The following is a 21,691-nucleotide window of genomic DNA, read 5'->3' as shown; positions in this document are numbered from 1 at the left end:
TTCTGGCTCCCCTTCTGGCTCCCCTTAATGTAAGTCAGCTGCACCTATGAGCAAATTTTTCATCCACATTGAACAACAGGAGCTCTCTCTCCCTCTCGCTCATAAAATAAACATTTATTTAAAAAAAAAGAAATTGATCAATAATTAATAATCTTCTAAAACAGATATACCAGGCCCAGATGGGTTCACTGGTAGATACTACCAAACATTTTAGGAATTATACCAATTCTCTATAATTTCTTCAAGATAGAAGTAGAGAGAATACTTCCTAACTCATTCTATGAAGCCAGCATTACCCTAGTATAAAACCAGACAAAGACATTACAAGAAATGAAAATTATAGACCAAAATTTCTAATGAACACAGACATAAAAATTCTCAACAAAATATCAGCAAATCAAATTCAACAATCTATGAGAAAGCACGTGGTACAGAAGGATGAGCAACAAGCTTGGGCTTGGAAGGTCTGGGTTTGAGATTCAGTCTGTCACATGCTATTTAATGGCATTGGGCAAATCACTGAACCCTACTTTATCCTAATTGGCACCCTGCCTATCTCCTGTATAGTTGTATTAAGTCAAGTGAGGAAAATGTATAAAACCACGTCAAATTCTATTGTTACTCCAAATTAGAAAGCACTGATTTAATGAACAGCAACAATGATACTCTGAATAACAAGAGACAACAGAAGTAGGAGTTACCAAAATCAAAGCCACAGGTTTAATCTTGGACTGGCTTCAAGCTCACACTGTTGTTCATGGCAACATACTGCAGCTCCAAGCCTAAGCAGCCACCTCAAGGATGCACAGGCACCACCAGGACCTTAACAAAACTCCCAGAAAAATGACTTAAGGATTCAGACCCTACAGACATTGGCAGAACAGCCCATCTCTCAGGCACCAGCTAAGTACTTGACAACACTGCCATCCTACGCTTTTGCAGAAGCTGCATTTATTTTCCACTAAGTGTTCTGGCAGCCCGCTTTACAGGAACCCATTACACAGCCACCAATTTATTTGAAAAAAGGAGAAAACAGATACACACAAAAGAAATTCATTACCCACGGGATATGTCACAGTTAATGGTAATTAATCAAACTTTTTTCCCTTCATGTAGAAAACCAGGCACATAAATAACCATATCGGGGATCAATGGAGCATCTGTTTCATGCTTTAAAAAAAAAATCAACTAGCAGAATGCTGCTCAGATTTTCTGGTATTCTTAAAGAAAACCGTTTTCGGAGAAAGAAGGTATATTTTTACTTAAAAGAATAAATCCATTATCTCTTTCCTAAATTTGTTTTCTATACCATAATTACATCCTTTTACAGATGGGTACAACACATATTAACACAGGTGTATTTGATTATAAACATTAAAAAAATTAGGTTATTGGCATAAAATATGAAAATGAAGCTCAGGCATTTCCTTTGGCATTTTAGGAAAGCAAATGTCAATTGGAAATGTTTCTGTACATCTAAATTAAACAACTATACCGATTAAAGAAAAATGTCTGATCTTCTGAATTCCGATCTCCTGAACAACATGAAGGAAAAATTGCCCCCCTCCATAAATGGCCAATTTATTCTGTCATGTGACCAAAGTCCAGGTGTTTTTACTGCCTTTATTATGGCTGGTATCACCCAAATTCAAATCCCACGTGTTTTGCTATCCTCTCCAAAACTGAATCCATACAAATCTTCATTCCTATGTTCTTCAGAAAATCAGTATTTGCCCAGTGATACTTATTTAACCAAGTGCCATTTTAACCACAGCCATAATAGATACCCAGAAGGCAGCAGTACTTCGTCGGCTGAAGATACCATAAACATAAAGCTATACACTACTATGTGTATGGTGAGTCACTTATACAAAAAACATATAATTTAAATCTGCCAACTCTTTCATTTAACTTTCGCTGATTTAAGAATTATGCTTAGGCTTTTCTTTGTGGAAATGTCTGAACCTATTTCTTTGAACTCCCTAAATTAGTATTTGACCGGATTAGGTTATTAACTCCAGGACTGTAATAAATACTACTAATAATAGCTAAGGCTTCAGTGGCACTGAGCATGTAGACTTACATATAAACTAACATAGGCACCTCTCAGAAATTCTGCAGGTTTGCTTCCAAACCACTGCATTAATGTTGCAGTAAAGTGAGTCAAATGAACTTTTTGGTTTCCCAATGCATATAAAAGTTATGTTTACAGCATACCTTAGTCTAGCAAGTGTGCATTACATCTAAAAAATCAATGTTTTTATTAATTTATATATATTTAGCAATGTATGTAGTAATATATTTATTAATACATATTTGTGTTAATGCATTTATTAATGTATCCATTAATTTAACATATTGCTAAACAAATGTTAACCATCATCTGAGCTTTCAGTGAGTCATAATCACTGATCATAGACCATCATAATATAATAATGAAAAAGTTTGAAATAAAAGAATTACCAAAATGGGACACAGAGACACAAAGTGAGCAAACCACAGGAAAAACGGTGCTGAAAGACTTGCTTGATGGCGGCGTTGCTACAAACCTTCAATTTGTTTAAAAAAAAAAAAAAAAAGCAGGGGCGCCTGGGTGGCTCAGTCGGTTGAGTGGCCGACTTCGGCTCAGGTCATGATCTCGCGGTCTGTGAGTTCGAGCCTCGCATCGGGCTCTGTGCTGACAGCTGAGAGCCTGGAGCCTATTTCGGATTCTGTGTCTCCCTCTCTCTGACCCTCCCCCGTTCATGCTCTGTCTCTCTCTGCCTCAAAAATAAAAATAAATGTTAAAAAAAAATTTTAATTAAAAAAAAAAAAAGCAAAAACACAGTATCTCTGAAGAGCAATAAACTGAAGCACAATTAAACGACATATGCCTCAAGAGTCCCTATAACAATCTTATGGGGTAGGTATACTGTTATTTTCTCTGTCTCACAGCTGAGAGGAAAGGAAAACTGAGGCAGAGAGAGGTTAAGTAACTCGTCCCAGGTGACAAGGTGCAGAGATAGGATTCGAACCCAGGTAGGCTGTCTCCAAACTCAGTATTCTTCAGCCTAGATTATACAGTATTTCTTAGGATACATTAGCAGATTTAATTTTTTTTTAATAGACAGATTTTATTTGAAGAGAATAGCTGATCTTGACTTAATCCAGGGGAAAAAAGATTTTTCTATGTCTATTAATAACAAATAGTAAATTAGGAGGTTCTACCTCATTGCTTGACTGATTGTTGCCTTCTTTTACTGAGTTGCTAATACATTAAAATGGTCCTTTGGGAGACTAGAAAAAGAAAGAATGGCCACAAAGTCCAGTAGGCTACTAATTAGAAGTCTCCACATGCTCTCCCCCTCTCTCTGCACAAATTTTAAAGTTTCCCCATGTCCTTCTGGACATCTTCTATGTTGGCAATTCCAAGTCATTAAAATAGTCTCAAACAATGTCCTGATAGTACCCATAAAGTCTCTTATGAGAATATTCTCCCAGACAATAGCTGAAGATCTATAAACAACAGCATGGTCTTCTCTATGACTTCCCATCATCAAAATGAAAGATTTCCAGAAGAAAATGGGGGAAAAATTAAAACGTGTGGAGAATGGAGATAAATGCAAAGAGAAGTTCTAATTTGCATGCATTAAGGGCTTTGTGGCCATTTTATAACTATGCTTACTTTATGAAGTCATATATCAGAACTCAGTCTAGAATAATGTGATCAAGGAAAATCAGGATGTTAAAGAAAATGATAACCATCAGCTAGAGGGGTTCAGTTGAGCAGGCTGGATGTGTACTGGGCAGAATTGGCTTCATGTGGAAAAAAGAGAAGTTCAGACCAGTAGGTAATCCAACGATCCAGGGTTTCTGCCCAGAGAAGGAAGCAAAGCCACATGGATTGAATAGAGGTCAGGGCTCTAGCTCTTAGGAAAGTAGCAGGCAAAAGAAATGGGAGACTGGGACTTACATATACAGTAAAAGTCAAGTTATAGCTCTTGTCTTTCACTTGCTCTTGCCTCTCAGTCACCAAGCAAGATTTCCAATCTCCTTAACTTCTGCCCCAAGATATAAAAACACATCTTCAGACCCTGTGTGCACTCTTGTTCTCTTTACACACTTCTAAATGAGAACCCAAAAGATATAGTAATCACTTCCATTTATTGCTTAGTAACTATCTAAGCTTGTTTTTAACAAGTTCATACATTTGCCTTTTAGCATTTTACTTTCAGTTGAAGATTGAAAGGTTCTATCTTTTTTTTTTTTTAATGTTTATTTTTGAGAGAGAGAGAAAGAGAGAGACAGAGTGTGAGTGGGGAAGGGTCAGAGACAGAGAGGGAGGGAGACACAGAATCCAAAGCGGGCTCCAACCCCTGAGCTGTCAGCACAGAGCCCAACACGGGACTTGAACCTACAAGCCACAAGATCATGACCTGAGCTGAAGTCAGATGCTCAACCGACTGAGCCACCCAGGCACCCCAAGGTTTTATCTTTTAATGAAGATTCCAACATGTAAACAAATACTGGAGAGAAAGAGAGGTTGAAACTGAAATCCCCCTAGACAGAGTCCATCTTATTTCATTCTTAAGGCCACCCAAAGAGCACAGCCATCCTCTACCCTGGAAATGTTGTTGGGTGAAGTATCTTTACAGCTGGCCTCTTCCAAGTCCTGAAGCAACTGTTCCCCAGTGCAGGTTTGTGCTTGCTGGTCTTTCCTCCCTATAAAACAATGGAACCCCAGAGGTAAAGTTGGGGGGGGGGGGTCCCACTGCAGTCATTCTACAGAGGTGATCCCTGAATTCATATATGTACCAAACATTAGGTCATGAGATCATGACCTAAGCTGAAATTATTTTAGTCCAGGGTTTATCAACCACAACACTACTGATATTGTTAAAGAGAAAATATTCTGACAGTTGTCAAACAAGTATGGGAGGATTTAACTCAGGACCATTATAATAGGTGTCAAGACTATCAAAACAGGGGAGTGAGATCAGGCTCAACTCCAACTCCATAGAGCAAAGACAACTGGGAATTTATACCAACCAACAAGCAGAGTGAGGAGGTCAGGAGACAGAAAATTACTAAGACAAGACAGCAAGGATGGGGGATTCTTACTAAACTGATCTAACAGGATTCTTGCTGAGCAGATATCAAGGGTGGGGAATATGGAATTTGATCAGGAATCAAAGCTGATCAGATATTAAGAATGGGGGTATTTTCACTAAACTGGCTTGGCAAAATTCTTGCCAAAATGGAGATAGGCAGGCCAAAAACAGGATGGGAGCCAAGTTTAAGACCTAGTCAGCAAGAAGGCTCAGAGGGGCCTAACTTAAGTTTGGGCAAGAGAAAGTCTTTGTCAACATTTTGGATCAGTCCTTTGTTTGTCTTGAGGAGCCATTCTGTGCATCATGTTTAGCAACATCTCTGGCCTCTACCCACTAATTGCCAGTAGCATCCACACCCCCCACAGTTGTGACCACCAAAAATGTCTGGAGACAATGCCAAATGTCCCCTGGTGGCAAAATTGCCTCTGGTTGAAAACAACTGCTTCAGATCAAGGGTTGTCTTTTTTTTTTTTTTCTTTCCTGTAAAGAGCCAGGCAGTGAATATTTTAGGCTTTTCAAGATACATATACAGTTGATCCTTGAACAACACATGTTTGAACTACACAGGTCAACTTATATGTGAATTTTTTTTTCAATAAATACAGAACTATAAATGTATTTTCTCATCCTTATGGCTTTCTTAATAATATTTTTTCTCTAGCTTACTTTAAGAATACAGTATATAATACATATAACATACAAAATGTGTAGTAATTATCTGTCTGTGTTATCAGTAATACTTCTGGTCAATAGGAGGCTATTAGTGATTTTAGGAAGGTTTTTAGGGAGTCGAACGTTAGCATGGATTTTCTTTTCTGTTTTTTTAATGTTTATTTATTTTTGAGAGAGAGAGAGAGAGAGAGAGAGAGAGAGGCAGAGAGAGGCAGAGAGAGAAGGAAACAGAGGATCTGAAGCAAGCTCCTTGCTGACAGTAGCCCAACACAGGGCTCGAACTCACAGACTATGAGATCATGACCTAAGCTGAAATCAAGAGCCAGATGCTCAACTGACTGAGCCACCCAGGTGCCCCAGCTGTGGATTTTCTGGGAAGCCAGTGCCCCTAACTCCCTACATTGTTCATGCATCAACTGTATGCTCTCTATACATATTCCTGTCTCTTTTTTTTCCCAAGCATTTAAAAATGCCTAAACTGCGGCACCTGAGTGACAGTTAGTTAAGCAGCCAACTTCAGCTCAGGTCATGATCTCACAGTTTGTGAGATCAAGCCCCGTGTCCGGCTCTGTGCTGACAGCTCAGAGCTTGGAGCCTGCTTCGGATTCTGTGTCTCCCTCTCTCTCTCTGCCCCTCCCCTGCTTACACTCTGTCTCTGAAAACTGAATAAACATTAAAAAAAAAAAAAAAAATGCCCTAACTATTCTCAGCTGGTAGATGGTTTAAAAAAAAAAAAAAAAAAAAAAAAAACCAGACAGCAGGCCAGATTTGGTCCATGGGCCATTGTTGCCCAAACTCCACTTTAACCACTTTTTGAGTACCTATAGACAGTATACAGACAGTATTATATTTAATAAAATACCAAGTTACTTAAAAATATGAGTAGAGTCTTCATACCTCTCTATCAGTATTATTTTCTCAATTTAGGGAAAACAGAATTAGGGGCAAAATCTTATAGCAGCCCACAGAATGATTTTACATTCAAAAAGTATGCTCATTCTCAGGAGCCTGAAGGAAACTACTCAAAACAAATTCCCACAAATCTGCCCTTTCCCCACCAAACATAACCTAAACCTTGCATTCCCATCCCGAGGTCCCCAAATTCTGACATATAGTGTTGATTTAGAGGTTTGTTTTTGTTGTTTTTTAACTGACACTACTTTGGTTTATATTTCACATGGTTTTCATACACTCTCTCCTTACATAACACTCTGGAATGCACCTCTAAAATTACTCTATTCCTGCCTACAGAGCCTGTGAATATGAAAGAGGTCACTATCTTGCCTAAGGGTCACTTACATGAACCCATACACTCCATGGTCCTCTCATTATTTTTCTCTAGAAACAAATATATACTTATATATTAATAGAATTGCCCTGGAAATGATGATTTAGTTAAAAATGACCCTAGGACTACATAGAGGTGATACTCCAATCCAGCTACTGAATACAAGAATTCAAGTTTTGTGGTGCTTTTGTTTTTAACAACTACAACAAATGCCACTGGGGAAAATAAAAAGACCCAGCAACGTTTGTTATTTCAACTTTCTAGTTTCCATTAGGTAAGGCTGAAATACCAGGCAAACTAGAGAAGGGATCTTTACACCAATTCAGGAAAACATGTCTAACATGTAAATTCTAAACCCTAGAGGATACATCTACCATTGCTTATTCTTCTGTGATTAAAACATCAATATATAACTTTACCTTTGATGATAAGACCCTAAATAGCAAAGCAGTGGTTGATCATCAAAATAGAAGGCATATTATTTATTTTCAACTGAATTTCTTTTTTAAATCATAAAAAACAATAGTCATTGCAAACAAAGAATATATAGAAAATACAAGAATAGTAAAAATGACTCAAAGCATAAGCAATATACTATTTTTAAAGCTCTAATATCTTTCTACTCTTTTCCCTACATTTCCTAATAATTTCATAAATTTTACAAAATCAGAGGTATATGTGTGGCAAAAGAACTGGCAACAGAAATCAACAAATAAGGGATCCAAATCTTCAATCTCTTCTGTTCATTCTTCTATAAATCTACCAAAAACACAGAAATCTAAATAAAATTATATACAAATGTACTAAGTCTTTCATCAAAGAATATTTCTAATAGTGAAAAAACTGGAACAAGCTTGTGTTCAATAATAAGAAAAGGATTAAATATATTCTTATAGTGGAATGAATGACAACTGTTAAAATTGCATTTTTTTTTAAAGAATTTAATGACTTGGGATCAAATTTTGATTCCTGCTCCTTCCCTTTAATATTATATCCTAAGCATTTTCCCAAGTCATTACATTCTCAAAATAATCCAATTTATGGAATTTAGATTTTAGCTTTACAGAAAAGCAAAGAGAAGGAGATTGAAGATAGAAATTTCTTACTTCTTGATATCTCTTGCCAAATATTTTGCTAAATATTCTAGCAATTTATACTCCCACCAGAAGACTGGGGCGCATCTCAATGAGACTTTAAGGTATACTCTCAAGTCACTAAGTGCAAATACCCAGAAAAAAATGTTTCATAAAAGTAATCATTTAGATTTTTCACATGCCTGTGAATAAAGATCATAAAATATCCAAGTAGATTGCTAATTCTCTCCTTTATTAACAGAATACCAATTTTGCAGCAAGCAGCCAAGATCTAAGGCAAAAAGTAGATCTCCTGGGGGTGCCTGGGTGGCTCAGTCGAGCATCCGACTTCAGATCAGGTCATGATCTCACAGCTCATGAGTTCAAGCCCCATGTCAGGCTCTGTGCTGACAGCTCAGAGCCTGGAGCTTGCTTCAGATTCTGTGTCTTTCTCTCTATCTGCCCCTCCCCGACTTGTACACTGTCTCTCAAAAATAAACAAACATTTAAAAAAAAAAAAAAGATCTCCTGGCCTCCCTATAGCCAGAGGTGATACTATGATACCGTCTGACCAATGAGTATCAGGGGAAATCCATGAAGGAAATCCATGAAGGCCTTTCAGGAAAGCCCCTAAAAAGGGTGGAGGCAAGAGGCAGACTGCTGGCAAGCTCCCTTTTGCATTTTGACTTTCCCTTCGTTCCTAGAATGAGGACCTACACTTGGGCTAGACTTCTTATGTCCATCTTGAGATGGGAACATGGGGCAAGGATCACACCAAGATAGTAAAGCTGAAAGATGGAAGGACCTAGGTCCCTGATAATCAAGAAACCACCACACTAAGCCTGGATAGCCTAGTGCCAGACTTGTTTTATGTGGAAGAAAAATAATCCCCTAATTTGTTTGAGCCATTGGTTCTGGTAGTTACTTATGGGTGAACCTAACCCTAACTGATATATCAACTTACAGAGTTATTTTTAAAAAACGTACAAAGCAGCTGGAATTGGCAGGAATTAATTAGTTCATTTAAATACTCATTTACTCTTCCATACAATCAATAGCTACTCTGAGCAATGGAAACACAGCAATAATGTAGCTTACAGTCTAAAAGAAAAACTGAACAATTAAGAAACAGTTTTATATGGGCACCTGGGTGGCTCAGTCAGTTAAGCATCTGACACTTGATTTCAGCTCAGGTCATGATCTCATGGTTGTGGGATCAAGCCCCATGTCAGGCTCTGAGCTGGGCATGAAGCCTGCTTGTGTTTCTCCTTCCCTCTCTCTCTGCAACCCCCCCCCCCCCAATTCACTCTCCCTCTCTCAAAATAAAAAAAAACTTTTTTTATAAATCAGATGGTATGGAAAGAATGGTATGCTATGGCAGCAGGTAAGAAAAAGCATTTAACCCAAACTGTTGAAAGGTAAATGGGATCAGAGGTGGTTTTCCAGGTGATCTGAAATTTAAGTTGAGACCTGAAAAGGGAAATGGTAGTGTTAGCCAGACAAAGAGACAGTGAGGGAGGAGTATTCTAGGTGGAGGGAAGAGCATATGAAAAGACCCAGAGGAAAAGAGGGACCGTGACATATTGTAGGGAATGCAAACAGTATGCTTTGCCAGAGCACAGAACTGGAGTGGGAGTGGGGACAGCACTCTTCCAGAGAACTTCCAAAAGGACAGACACCGACACTTCTCTGCACCAGACCTGACTCTGACTTTTTTGTTCTTTTATTTCTCTAAATACAAATTAAGGACCCAAAGAGACAAAAACAAAGATATCAATTATCTTTTTATTTTGAAACTCTCAAAATGTCAGGTACCACCAAGGTGCAGGTACCTGCACCCTTCCAGCTTTCTGCCTTATAAGGGTGAGATTCTTCAAATGCCTGAAACATTCTTTCCTCAGAACTCCTGGGGCTTGCCCAACAGAGAAGTGGAATAATCGAGGATTCACCCAATACTAGCTATCTGATCATGGAAAGGTTAGGCTGGTGTGTACAGAAAAGTGTCATAATCAGATTTACTACAAGGAAGAATAACACACTGGCCATAATATAAAGAAATGGATGGAAAGAGGACACAGGTTATAATAGCAGGGGCAAGAGATGATGCAGGCCTAGATTAGAATACTTACAATAGAAAGCAGAGAGGGACACCTGGGTGGCTCAGTTGGTTAAGCGTCTGACTCTTGATTTTGGCTCAGGTCACGATCTCAGGGTTCATGAGTTCAAGCTCGACATCCAGCTCCATGATGACAGTGTGAGCCTGCTTGGGATTCTTTCTCTCCCTCTCTGTCTGCCCCTCCTCTGTTCATGCACAAGTTCGTTCTCTCTCTCTCTCTCTCTCTCTCTCTCTCTCTCAAAATAAATAAACTTAAAAAAAGAGAGACAGAGACAGAGAAGTAGATTGTGCTTCTGAAATTTAGTAGATGTGCTCAAGAGGACTGAGCAGACATGCAGAGGGAAAGAGGGTGAAGTAAAGGGTAATCCTAGACATCTGGCTAGGCTTCCGAGAGAGGAAGGTAGCAGAGCACAATGATTAAGACTACAAACTCTGGGATTCCATTTCCACCAATTAACAGCTGTGACCTTGGGGAAATTACTTAAGCCACATACTCGGGTATCCACATCTGTATGATGGGAATAACAATAGAATCTACCTCAAAAAATTGTGTGAGACTTACCTGAAAGTCCTGAGAACAGTCCCTGGCACGTAGGGAATGCTGGATAAATGTCAGCTACATAAAGGGTGATGGTGATGCTATTCACCAAGACAAGGAACATGAGAGATTTCAGGGGAGTAGAAAGAAGAGTTCTGTTTTGGATATTTTAACTGGATCTGCCTGTGGGATATCCAGTAGGCAGCTGGTTATATGAACTAAAGCTCAGAGGGGAGTTCTGAGAGTCAGGTGCTACTTTACAAAGGGTGGTATTAAGGGGTCATTTGAGCAAGGCCTGGCAGACAGGCAGAAGCGGGCCCTGAGGGGAGAGCACGTAGGTGAGATGTGGAGGAAAGAAGCTCCTGGGGAACCCTGACATTCAAGGGATAAAGGAAAAAAAAGACTGAGAAGGAGCAGCCACTAAGAGGGAGACTCACGAAAAATATTTCTAGTAAGATTGTACCATAAAAATTAAAGAAACAAAAATATGAATGGCATGGGAGGGGAGCAGCAAATTTTCTTCTACCTTTCTAGGTTCTTTTGGCTGTCTATTAATTAAATTGACAAAAGACAGATTAACAGTAGAAAAACAGATTTCATTACGTACATTCAGGAGTCCCCAAAAATGTGACCCACAGGCAGTTGGGCAGTTGAGGCTTATATGCCATCCTGAGCTAAGGAGAAGGGGGTAGGGGTGTGAGACTTCAAAGGGGAGAAAGACAATTTACAAAAGGTGGGAAGAGCTAATGTTTGGAAAACAAATGTTTTCCATGCCATTCAAAGACAATGAGATACGAAAGGAACCTGATTTCCAGGCCTTGCCAAGCTTCCCCCAAGCTTACCACACTTAGACCACATTCCTTATAGTTATCTCTGGTGACAGTTCTCTTCCTGGACCAAGCCCCCTATATAAATTCTTTTAGGCCCCTAAGAGGGAGGGGAAATCTCTGAGTCTTTTGGGCCTCAAATTCAGCTCAAAGTAATCCACATGCCAAAGTGGCACATACCAGGGAGGCTTGGTCTCAATTCCTTCAAAAGTCAGATGAGGGAAACATCACACAGAGGGAACAATCTCAGAGATTATAAATAAAGGGTAAGGACAAAAAGACCTCAGTAAAAAGCAGTATTCCCTCAGTAAAAAGCAGTGATTATTTTTATAAATTACCTAAAGAACCACATAATGAAATCTCCAAGTTTACAAGAATCAGAAAGCTCTTTTAAGTGAGCAGACTGCCTTATCAATGAGGATTAGCATCAGAAAAATCTCCTACAGTAATCTAAGTAGTCAAGAAAGAACAAGATTTTTCAAGGTAAGATTCTGATTTTTCAAAATCAGAACATACTGGTTTCAGTGAAAAATAATCCAAACTGCACTTTGCAATTAAAGTTCTGGCCCCCAAGCTTCAGTTACTGAACCTCCCAAAAAAGCCATTTTAAATCCCATTGCTTTATAACTTGAAGGAAACTCAGAGACATCCACTGGTTCAGATCATAAATATGAAAATTTGCTGAAAAGTAGACAGCGGAGTCATCCAAGACCTACTGAATCAGAATCTCAGGGTATGAGGTTAGAAAAAATTTACTGCTTTTTAAAATTTTTTAAATAAGCTCACTAGATAATTTGTGTGCACACTAATATTTGAGAACCCTTGCTTTATCTGATCAGGAAACCAAGAGCTAAAGAATATGAATGACGGGGCACCTGGGTGGCTTAGTCGGTTAAGCATCTGGCTTTGGCTCAGGTCATGATCTCACCATTCATGGGTATAAGCCCCATATCAGGCTCAGTGCTGATGGCTCAGAGCCTAGAGCCTGCTTCGGATTCTGTCTCCCTCTCTCTCTCTGCCCCTCCCCCACTTGCACCCTGTCTCTCTCTTAAAAATAAATAAACATGGGGCGCCTGGGTGGCTCAGTCGGTTAAGCGTCTGACTTCGGCTCAGGTCACGATCTCACTGTCCGTGAGTTCGAGCCCCGCGTCGGGCTCTGGGCTGATGGCTCAGAGCCTGGAGTCTGCTTCCGATTCTGTGTCTCCCTCTCTCTCTGCCCCTCCCCCGTTCATGCTCTGTCTCTGTCTCAAAAAAATAAATAAACGTTAAAAAAAAATTATAAAAATAAATAAACATTTAAAAAAATTTTTTAACAAATACGTATGACTTGGACAATAGCACATAGCTAATGAGAATGACTGAAGCAATTCTCAAACTGTAATATGCATCAGGATCATCTGAGGTCTTGTTAAACATAGAGTTTCTGATTCAACCTAAGAATTCACATTTCTTTTTAATTTTTTTAATATTTATTTTTGAGAGAGAGAGAGTGCACACACATGCGAGCAAACAGGGGAGGGGCAGAGAGAGAGGGAGACACAGAATCCAAAGCAGGTTCCGGGCTCTGAGCTATCAGCACAGAGCCCGACACAGGGCTTGAACTCATGAACCACAAGATCATGACCTGAGCCGAAGTCGGACACTTAACCAACTGAGCCACTCAGGCTCCCCAAGAATTTACATTTCTAACAAGCGTCCAGGTGAAGCTGATGCTGTTCATCTGGGGACCACACTTTGACAACCTCTGGTCTGCACTAGAGCCATTAAAGACTTTTCTCTGTACACCGATTCAGGGCAGCCTTATACCCTTAAAGATCAAGAAAAGCCAATGCGTTTCAGGAACGTTGTTGAAAATAAATAGAAAACATGACCAAACATAAATTACATACATTTATTCTAAGCCGTTCTAGTAAACTGGAAGAAACATACAGAGCTGGAAAAGATCCAAACTAAGCTAGAATGAAATTACAAGGGTCGTGGAACATATGAAGAAATAAAAATAACTGAATAAATAAAAGGACAAATTTCACAAAACAATTTAAAGATAGATCGTGATTTTAAAGTCTATAAATTATGAAAAGATACATGCAGAATGAACAAATTTCAGAATGAAAGCACTAGGTACCTGGTTTGATTATTTGACTGTACAAAGTCATTTTAGGTATCTCTTTATGTTATTTGATGGAGTTTTGGAGTGGTGGGGGTCCGGAGCTGACAGCCAAGAAAGAATTCTTTGGTGCCAAAAGGTGATTTTATTAAAGCACGAACAGGACCCGTAGGCAGAAAGAGCTGCACTGGGGTTGTAAAGAGTAACTGATTATATACTATGGAATTGGGGGAGGTAAAGGCAAAAAGGGAGGCCTCTAAAAGGACTTTCATAAGTGAAAGAAGACTCCTAAGATACCTGAGCCCTTGCTATTCTCAAGCTGAGGTTATTTTCCCTCTAGCAAGACATTAACATGATGACAGTAAGAGGTTCCTGGAGAAATGTTATCCACACTCTGTATTTGCCTTAAGTATTTGTCAATGGGCTGCAGGTTATAAAGAAATTTAATTTTACCTGCCATTTCCTTCTTGCCTTTGTTCCCCACATCACTATGGAGGGGAGGGTAATGTTGGGGCTCCAGGAAACTGAGCCTATAGGTTTCTGGAGATTAGGCTATTAATAAGATTGAATTTTTCTTGTAATTTACTATGATATTCGTAAACTGATGGAGACTCATGTCCTGCATGACTGTGATCTCTATCAGTTAACCATTTGTTTTCTCCTTTCTTGTGTTCTTGCACAGCCAGGAGTGTCAGAGGAATAACATCACACATACCCCACCTGGGGGGTTGGCGTTTGCTACCTATCAGCTTGCCTTATGCTCCCTCAGCATTATTTACTCAGAAAAATCTAGTCCAGTTTTGAGGCTAGATTTTTTATTCAAAACCACTTTTGACAGTGGTTTCCCACTGGTTCCACACAAAGCCATGGAAGTCACTCACCACCCCAATTCTGCATGACTCAGACATCCCGGATTTACGTCCGAAAGACAGCATTCTAGTGCTGCTATCACTGTGGCTCTTCTCTCGTGTAGACGAGTCTTAACCCTGAAACACTACATTCAAATATGTAATTCCCTCAATAGCTCAGAATATCTGTAATTGCCTCTGTCTACCTGCTATTTGTCTCACTGTTCTGAGAACAAAATCCCTAACAGATGAATTCCACTGACAGCATCTCCCCAAGACTATCATACACATTTTATATCATATTGTCTCCAACTCCTTTCAAACCCACTTTCCATCTGTAGTACTTACTGTGCTACCTTTATTATCTGCTACCATTTCCTCTGAAGAAAGTAATGCGCCTAAGTATGCAATCCTTTCATTATCCATGCCACTCCTACGCCCGCCTGAACTGTTCCCTCTAAATTCTGCCCAGGCTTTCCTCTCAGTTACATATATTTGCTACTATATTCTTCCCACTCGGTGCCCAGTACCCTCCTCCCCTCCCAAAAATAACCTGACTTCTAAGGGTACAATATCTGATGTCTGACCTTTCCAAAACCAGTGTAAATATTCTGTTGACACACACACACACTGCTTTTTACAGCTAAGAGGCAAAAACAGGTTCCAAATAACTTCTGCTACACAGACAGGTGAATGTTTGAGCTGGCTACAGGTTTTTCCCAGGATTCATTACTGGCTATTCTTTACCACAAAAACGTTGATTCTGTTACGATCTTGAAACTAAAGCTCCATAAAACGACAAGATCCTTCATTGGCCAGAGTTAACTGAGAAAAGCCCTGTATCAGGTCTCATACACACACACCCATACCTAAAAAACAAAACAGAGTTTACCATAATCAAAGCCCAAATACAAGAAGTCACTGCCCACCAATTAACAAACATAAAACTTAAACACAGGCTTTACACTAACCTACATTTATTAAACCTTAGTCTAAAGTGGGCTTCATATTTATAAAATAGTTTCTGAAATAGTCTTTTTTTTCTTTTTGTTTCGTTTCTGAAATAGTCTGACATATCTTCTTAATTAAGAGGAGTTTCTGGGAATTCCTACATAGATACAACATAGCCATTTATGATTTTCTGCTTTTCTTTTCCTTATCCTAAACTGTTTTTAAAAGTACAAACTTCACTTCAACAAACAGTGTTGGGAAAACCAGATACCCATACACAAAACAATGAAGTTGGACCCTTACTTTATACCATATACAAAAATTACCTCAAAATGGATCAAAGACCTAAAATAAAAACTAAAACTAAAAAAACTCTTAGAAGAAAAGACAGGGGGAAAGCTTCATGACCTTGATTTGCACAGGCAACAAAAGTGAAAACAGATATACTGAACTATATCAAAATTTAAAACTTTGGTGCATCAAAGGACACAATATACAGAGTGAAAAGGCAACCCACAGAATGGGAGAAAATATGTGTAAGTCATATTTCTGATAAAGGATTAATATCAGAATATAGCATATATTAAAAAAATACAACTCAAAACTAAAAGACAAATGACCCAATTAAAGAATGGACAAAGGACAAGGGGTGCCTGGGGGGCTCCGTTAGTTAAGTGTCCGATTTCTGCTCAGGTCATGATCTCACAGTTCGTGGGTTTGAGCCCCACGTCAGGCTCTGTGCTGGCAGCTCAGAGCCTGGAGCCTGCTTCGGATTCTGTGTCTCCCTCTCTCTCTCTCTGCCCCTCCCCAGCTTAAGCACTTGCTCTCTCTCTCTCTCTCTCTCTCTCAAAAATACACATTAAATTTTTTTTAAAAAAATGGACAAAGGACTTGACTAAACATTTCTCAAAAAAAAGGTACACATAGGGCCAACAGCATATGAAAAGGTGTTCACCATCACTAATCATTTGGGAAAGGCATATCAAAACTACAAGATACCAACTCACATCCATCAGAAAGTCTGCTATTAAAAAACAAACATAACAGGGGCGCCTGGGTGGCTCAGTTGGTTGAGCGGCCAACTTCGGCTCAGGTCACGATCTCGTGGTCTGTGAGTTCGAGCCCCGCGTCGGGCTCTGGGCTGATGGCTCAGAGCCTGGAGCCTGTTTCAGATTCTGTGTCTCCCTCTCTCTGACCCTCCCCCGTTCATGCTCTGTCTCAAAAAAATAAATAAACGTTAAAAAAAACAAACAAACAAACATAACAGATGTTGGTGAGGATGCGGAGAAAGAGGATCTCTTGCATTGCTGGTGGGAATGCAAACTGGTGCAGCCACTCTGGAAAACAGTATGGAGGTTCCTCAAAAAATTAAAAATAGAACTACCTTATGACCCAGCAATTGCACTACTAGGTATTTATCCAAGGGAAAAATGTATGCTGTTTCGAAGGGGCACATGCATCCCAATGTTTATAGTAGCACTATCACCAATAGCCAAAGTATGGAAAGAGCTCAAATGTCCATCACGGATGAATGGATAAAGAGGATGTGGTATACATATATACAATGGTGTATTACTCGGCAATCAAAAAGAATGAAATCTTGCCATTTGCAACTATGTGGATGGAACTAGAGGGTATTATGCTAAGCGAAATTAGTCAGAGAAAGACAAATATCATAGGACTTCACTCATATGAGGACTTTAAGACACAGAATAGATGAATACAAGGGAAGGGAAGCAAAAATAATATAAAAACAGGGAGGGGGACAAAACATAAGAGATTCTTAAATATGGAGAACAAACAGAGGGTTACTAGAGGGGTTGTGGGAGGGGGGATGGGCTAAATGGGTAAGGGGCATTAAGGAATCTACTCCTGAAATCATTGTTGCACTACATGCTAACTAATTTGGATGTAAATTTTAAAAATAATAAAAATAAATAAAAATTAAAAAAACAAAACAAAACAAAAAATCAATAACCAGTGTCAGTGAGGATGTAGAGAGCTCTTGGGTACCATTGGTGGGACTATAAAGTGACGTAGCTGCTAAGGAAAACAGTGCTTCATAAAATCAAAAATGGAATTACCATTTGATCTAGCAATTCCACTTCTAGATATATACTAGAATATATAATAATATATATAATAAAATAACTGAACACAGGGACACAAACATATTTATACACCACATACATAGCAGCAGTATTAGTGACAGCCAAAAAAGCTGAAGCAACCCAAAAGTCCATCAGTTGATGAATGGATAACACAAAAATGTAGTAGAATATGATTTAGCCTTAAAAAGTAAGGAAATTCTGGGTCTGGGTGGCTCAGTCGGTTGGGTGTCTGACTTCAGTTCAGGTCATGATCTCACGGTTCATGGGTTTGAGCCCCACATCAGGCTCTGAGTGCAGAGCTTGGAGCCTGTTTCAGATTCTGTGTCTCCCTCTCTCTCTGCCCCTCCCCTGCTTGTGCTGTCCTTCTCTCTCAAAAATAAACATAAAAAACTATATATTTAAAAAAAGGAAACAAGCATGTCAAGATAATAGCCTTCACTTAGAAATCTACAGTCACATTTTTATTTTACATTTATCTCTCAATATTAACATGCACAGAATGCTATAATATTGCACATATCTTTTAAAGTAAAGGTATAATCTGTAAACATGAAAATATCTAAAAAATAACACACTTTATACGCAAGGCTTACACTACCTAAAAATAGTAAATTTATAGGAACGATTACTAAAGAATGTACATGGTAATGAAAATAACATCGTAACAAAGGCTACTGTTTCATTTCATGTTAATACTCCCTTTCATTGGGGGGGTTCAAAGAGCTTCACAAAATTTCAGGACACTATAAATTTTTCCTTTTTTTTTTTTTTTTTAAGTTTATTTATTTATTTTGAGAGAACGAGAGCAGGAAGGGGCAGAGAGAGTGGGAGATAAAGAATCCCAAGCAGGCTTCATGTTGCCAGCATGAAGCCCCACATGGGGCTCAATCCCACAAACTGTGAGATGATGACCTGAGCCAAAACCAAGAGTTGGATGCTTGGACATGGGAGGCATCCAGGTGCCCCAAGTCTTTTTTCTGTTTGAATCATAAATTGCATAGCAAAACTTTCCTCACTGTATTTACTGGAAAACACTGGGCTGGATGGTAAATGAGTGTAGCATAGACTCCAGGGGCCTCCAGTGCCTCCCCATTCCTCTTTCCCAGCCACACTTGAAGAAGATATCTGAGGTACAACTTATTAGTAAATATGAAGAGCAGATATTTCATAAAATTTAGCATTTGGCATCTGGATGTCAGAAATAGATTTATGATTTGCACCTAAGGAAAAAATACATCCACTTTGAATTTAGACATAAAGTTCAAAGTACAGTTTTATTCAATTACACCCTCCATTTGATCTAATGATAAGCTACTTGAGAATGTAGTCCTGTGCTATTATATTCAAAGCAAATATCAAAGAAATAACTATGCAACAACAGCTTCACATTAAAAAAAAAATACAAAGATTAGATAGAGGTATGCTTTTACAACATTGGGGATGTCAATCTTTGATGGTATTTACTTGACAAATGCAGATTCCCAAACCCCTCCCCACACCATTCTGATTCTGACACCCTAGATTGGGGCCTAATAATTTGAATTTTTAATGTGCATTTTTAACAAGCACCCTAATAACACTTGGAAAAACAATGCAAAACACACCACCAGTAAGATGCAAATTACAAGGCGTAGAGGTATACCTGAAGTTTAGATCCCATCTTATTTAACCTCATTAATACAGGAACCCTTTCTACAATGCAGACTGATTGATTTTAATAAGAAAGAATACCAACATATACATAGTCAAATAGATAGCACATGCTTCTCTGCAAACTATAAGCCCTATTGTTTAACAATACTACCATTGTTTGAAACTTAGAGTCACCTCTTCTTTAGAATTAACTTTTAATACAGTGTATAAGCCTTCAAACACACAAATTACAAAAAGGAAAACTGTTTTCATTATGTTACTGTACCTTGTGGTTTTTGATCAAAAGTAGAGCCCCACAGATTCATCACCCTAGCTCTAAAGAAGTTTAGACTACTTCCCAAATACACCCCCACAGGGTTGAGATGTGCCACCACAGAAAATATGATGTTTACGAGTGCTACTGGAGAGGGGCGCCTGGGTGGCTCAGTAAGTTAAGCTACCAAAGTTCAGGTCATGATCTTGCGGGTTCGAGCCCCACGTGGGGTTTGGGCTCTGTGCTGACAGCTCAGAGCCTGGAGCCTGCTTCAGATTCTGCGTCTGTCTCTCTCTCTGCCCCTACCCCACTTGCGCTCTGTCTCTGCTTCTCAAAAAAATGAATAAACGTTTAAAAATTAAAAAAAAAAAAAAAAGAATGCTACTAGAGGATAGAGATGTAGATCCAAAAAACACATAAATAAATTGGTTTTTTATGTTTATGTAAATGTTTTGAGTATAGGACAGCCTCTCAAACTGTTGTGAACAAGATAATGTTCACTTGGATGTGTAAGTTCAAGTAGGTTTTTTTTTTTAAGCCTGTTACAGAACAGTACTGAACTCATACTAATAGTAATGAGAAGATGTTACCTGAGATTGCTGTCTTTGGTAGCGTAGTGCTGGGCTGTATTTGCTCAATTCACGCTATCAGAGGGGCAGAAAAGATTTCTCCAACACTTGGCACTGTTGGAAACTCCCAGAAGAAGACTTCTGAAATCTATAGAAAGGAATAAAAAATATCCCACGATCATTAATAAACTGCTAAAACCCAGTCTAAGACTCTCTAGTCTTTCTCCCCTCCCTTTCCCCACCATTTGTGGTACACTGAGAGGGTTCTCCTCAGATCGCACCTCTCTTTATCAAAAAGAAAATTATAAGCAAAAGTAAATTTTTACTTAAACACCTGAATGTTCGCCAAAAATGAAAGACTCCCTCTGGGTAGCAGAAAGTAGAGGATTCCTCCATTGTCTAAGAGATGTTAGACAACTACACACTTCTTTCAGAATAGAAGAAAAAAAAAAACCATGAAACTAAATAAATCCATACCCCTGCATCAGCAGCATTGTATTAAGATAATGACAATACAATACAAAATAGTCAAGGCAGGGCCACAAACAACTTTCACAATCAACTTTTTAAAAGTGTGGAATACTCCCAAAATATTCCCTGGTACCTCTGACCTACCCTGACTTTGACAGTTGAAAGTTCCAGCTTTTTTGCCAGCCCATGAGCAAGGTTTACTTTGGTCTTAGACACACATCTCCTATCATCAGGCCTAACTGGGAAGATAAGTTTCACAACACAAATGGATGGCTTAATCCCTACTGTACAGCCAGAAATACAGGAGTCTGAAGAATGTTGGGAAATTATCCTACCTGAGAGAAATACAAAGAACACCTAGAAGTGTCCTGGAGAGCAGAGCAAAAACACTAGCTCCAAACACAGAGTACAAAAGGCAGAAGCTAATGCAAACGCTAAACAAAACCACAAGAAGTCACTGTTCAAGATCAAAATAGGTGGAAGCTAGACAAATGTCCAGGTAAGAACATCTTATAAGAAAACAATAAATGCTACACTTAAATTTGGCCCTTAACTACAGAGAACTGATGGTTACCAGAGAGATGAGTGAGGGGATGGGTTAAATAGGTGATGGGGATTAAGGAGTGCACTTGTGGTGATGAGCACTGGGTGTGTACAGAAGTGTTGAATCACTATATTGTACACCTAAAACTATTACACTGCCTGTTGACTCTACTCGAATTAAAATAAAATTAAATTATATGTATATACATATATATACACACACATACAAACACTTAACTGTAAAGCAAAAAAAACCATTTAAATGCCCAATAACTGGGGAAGAGTTAAGTAAATTTGACACAACATAATTTACTTAACCGTAATTTTGTCAGCCATCAAAAAACTTTGAGTTTATAACAATAATGGAAAATGCCATTTACCATATGAAGAAAAAGCACAGTGCAATGTTGTAATTACATATGATCACAACTACTTTTGCAAAACCAAGAAATAAGATGCAATATGTTCTGATATAGTTATAAGTATTGGGTAAAATATTTCCCCAACTTAGGTTAAGGGGAACAATTCAAGAGTCTAGTACAACAAATACGTCTTTAAAATCTGTGTGTTACAAGGATGAG

At 38.8% G+C, this 21,691-nt stretch overlaps 1 protein-coding gene across 1 annotated transcript in view; it reads right to left on the bottom strand.

Moving 5' to 3' along the window:
- Positions 1-21,691, bottom strand: part of FHIP1A (FHF complex subunit HOOK interacting protein 1A) — a 245,077-nt gene that overhangs the window by 154,393 nt on the left and 68,993 nt on the right. The window contains exon 2 of the mRNA XM_049632271.1: positions 20,118-20,244. The gene's annotated coding sequence lies outside the window, so the exon portion shown is untranslated. The remainder of the gene's footprint in view (positions 1-20,117; positions 20,245-21,691) is intronic.

Source organism: Panthera uncia, chromosome B1 (assembly GCF_023721935.1).
Source record: "Panthera uncia isolate 11264 chromosome B1, Puncia_PCG_1.0, whole genome shotgun sequence".
In the NCBI taxonomy this organism is placed as follows: domain Eukaryota; kingdom Metazoa; phylum Chordata; class Mammalia; order Carnivora; family Felidae; genus Panthera; species Panthera uncia.
This window is presented reverse-complemented; position numbering and strand designations above follow the sequence as displayed.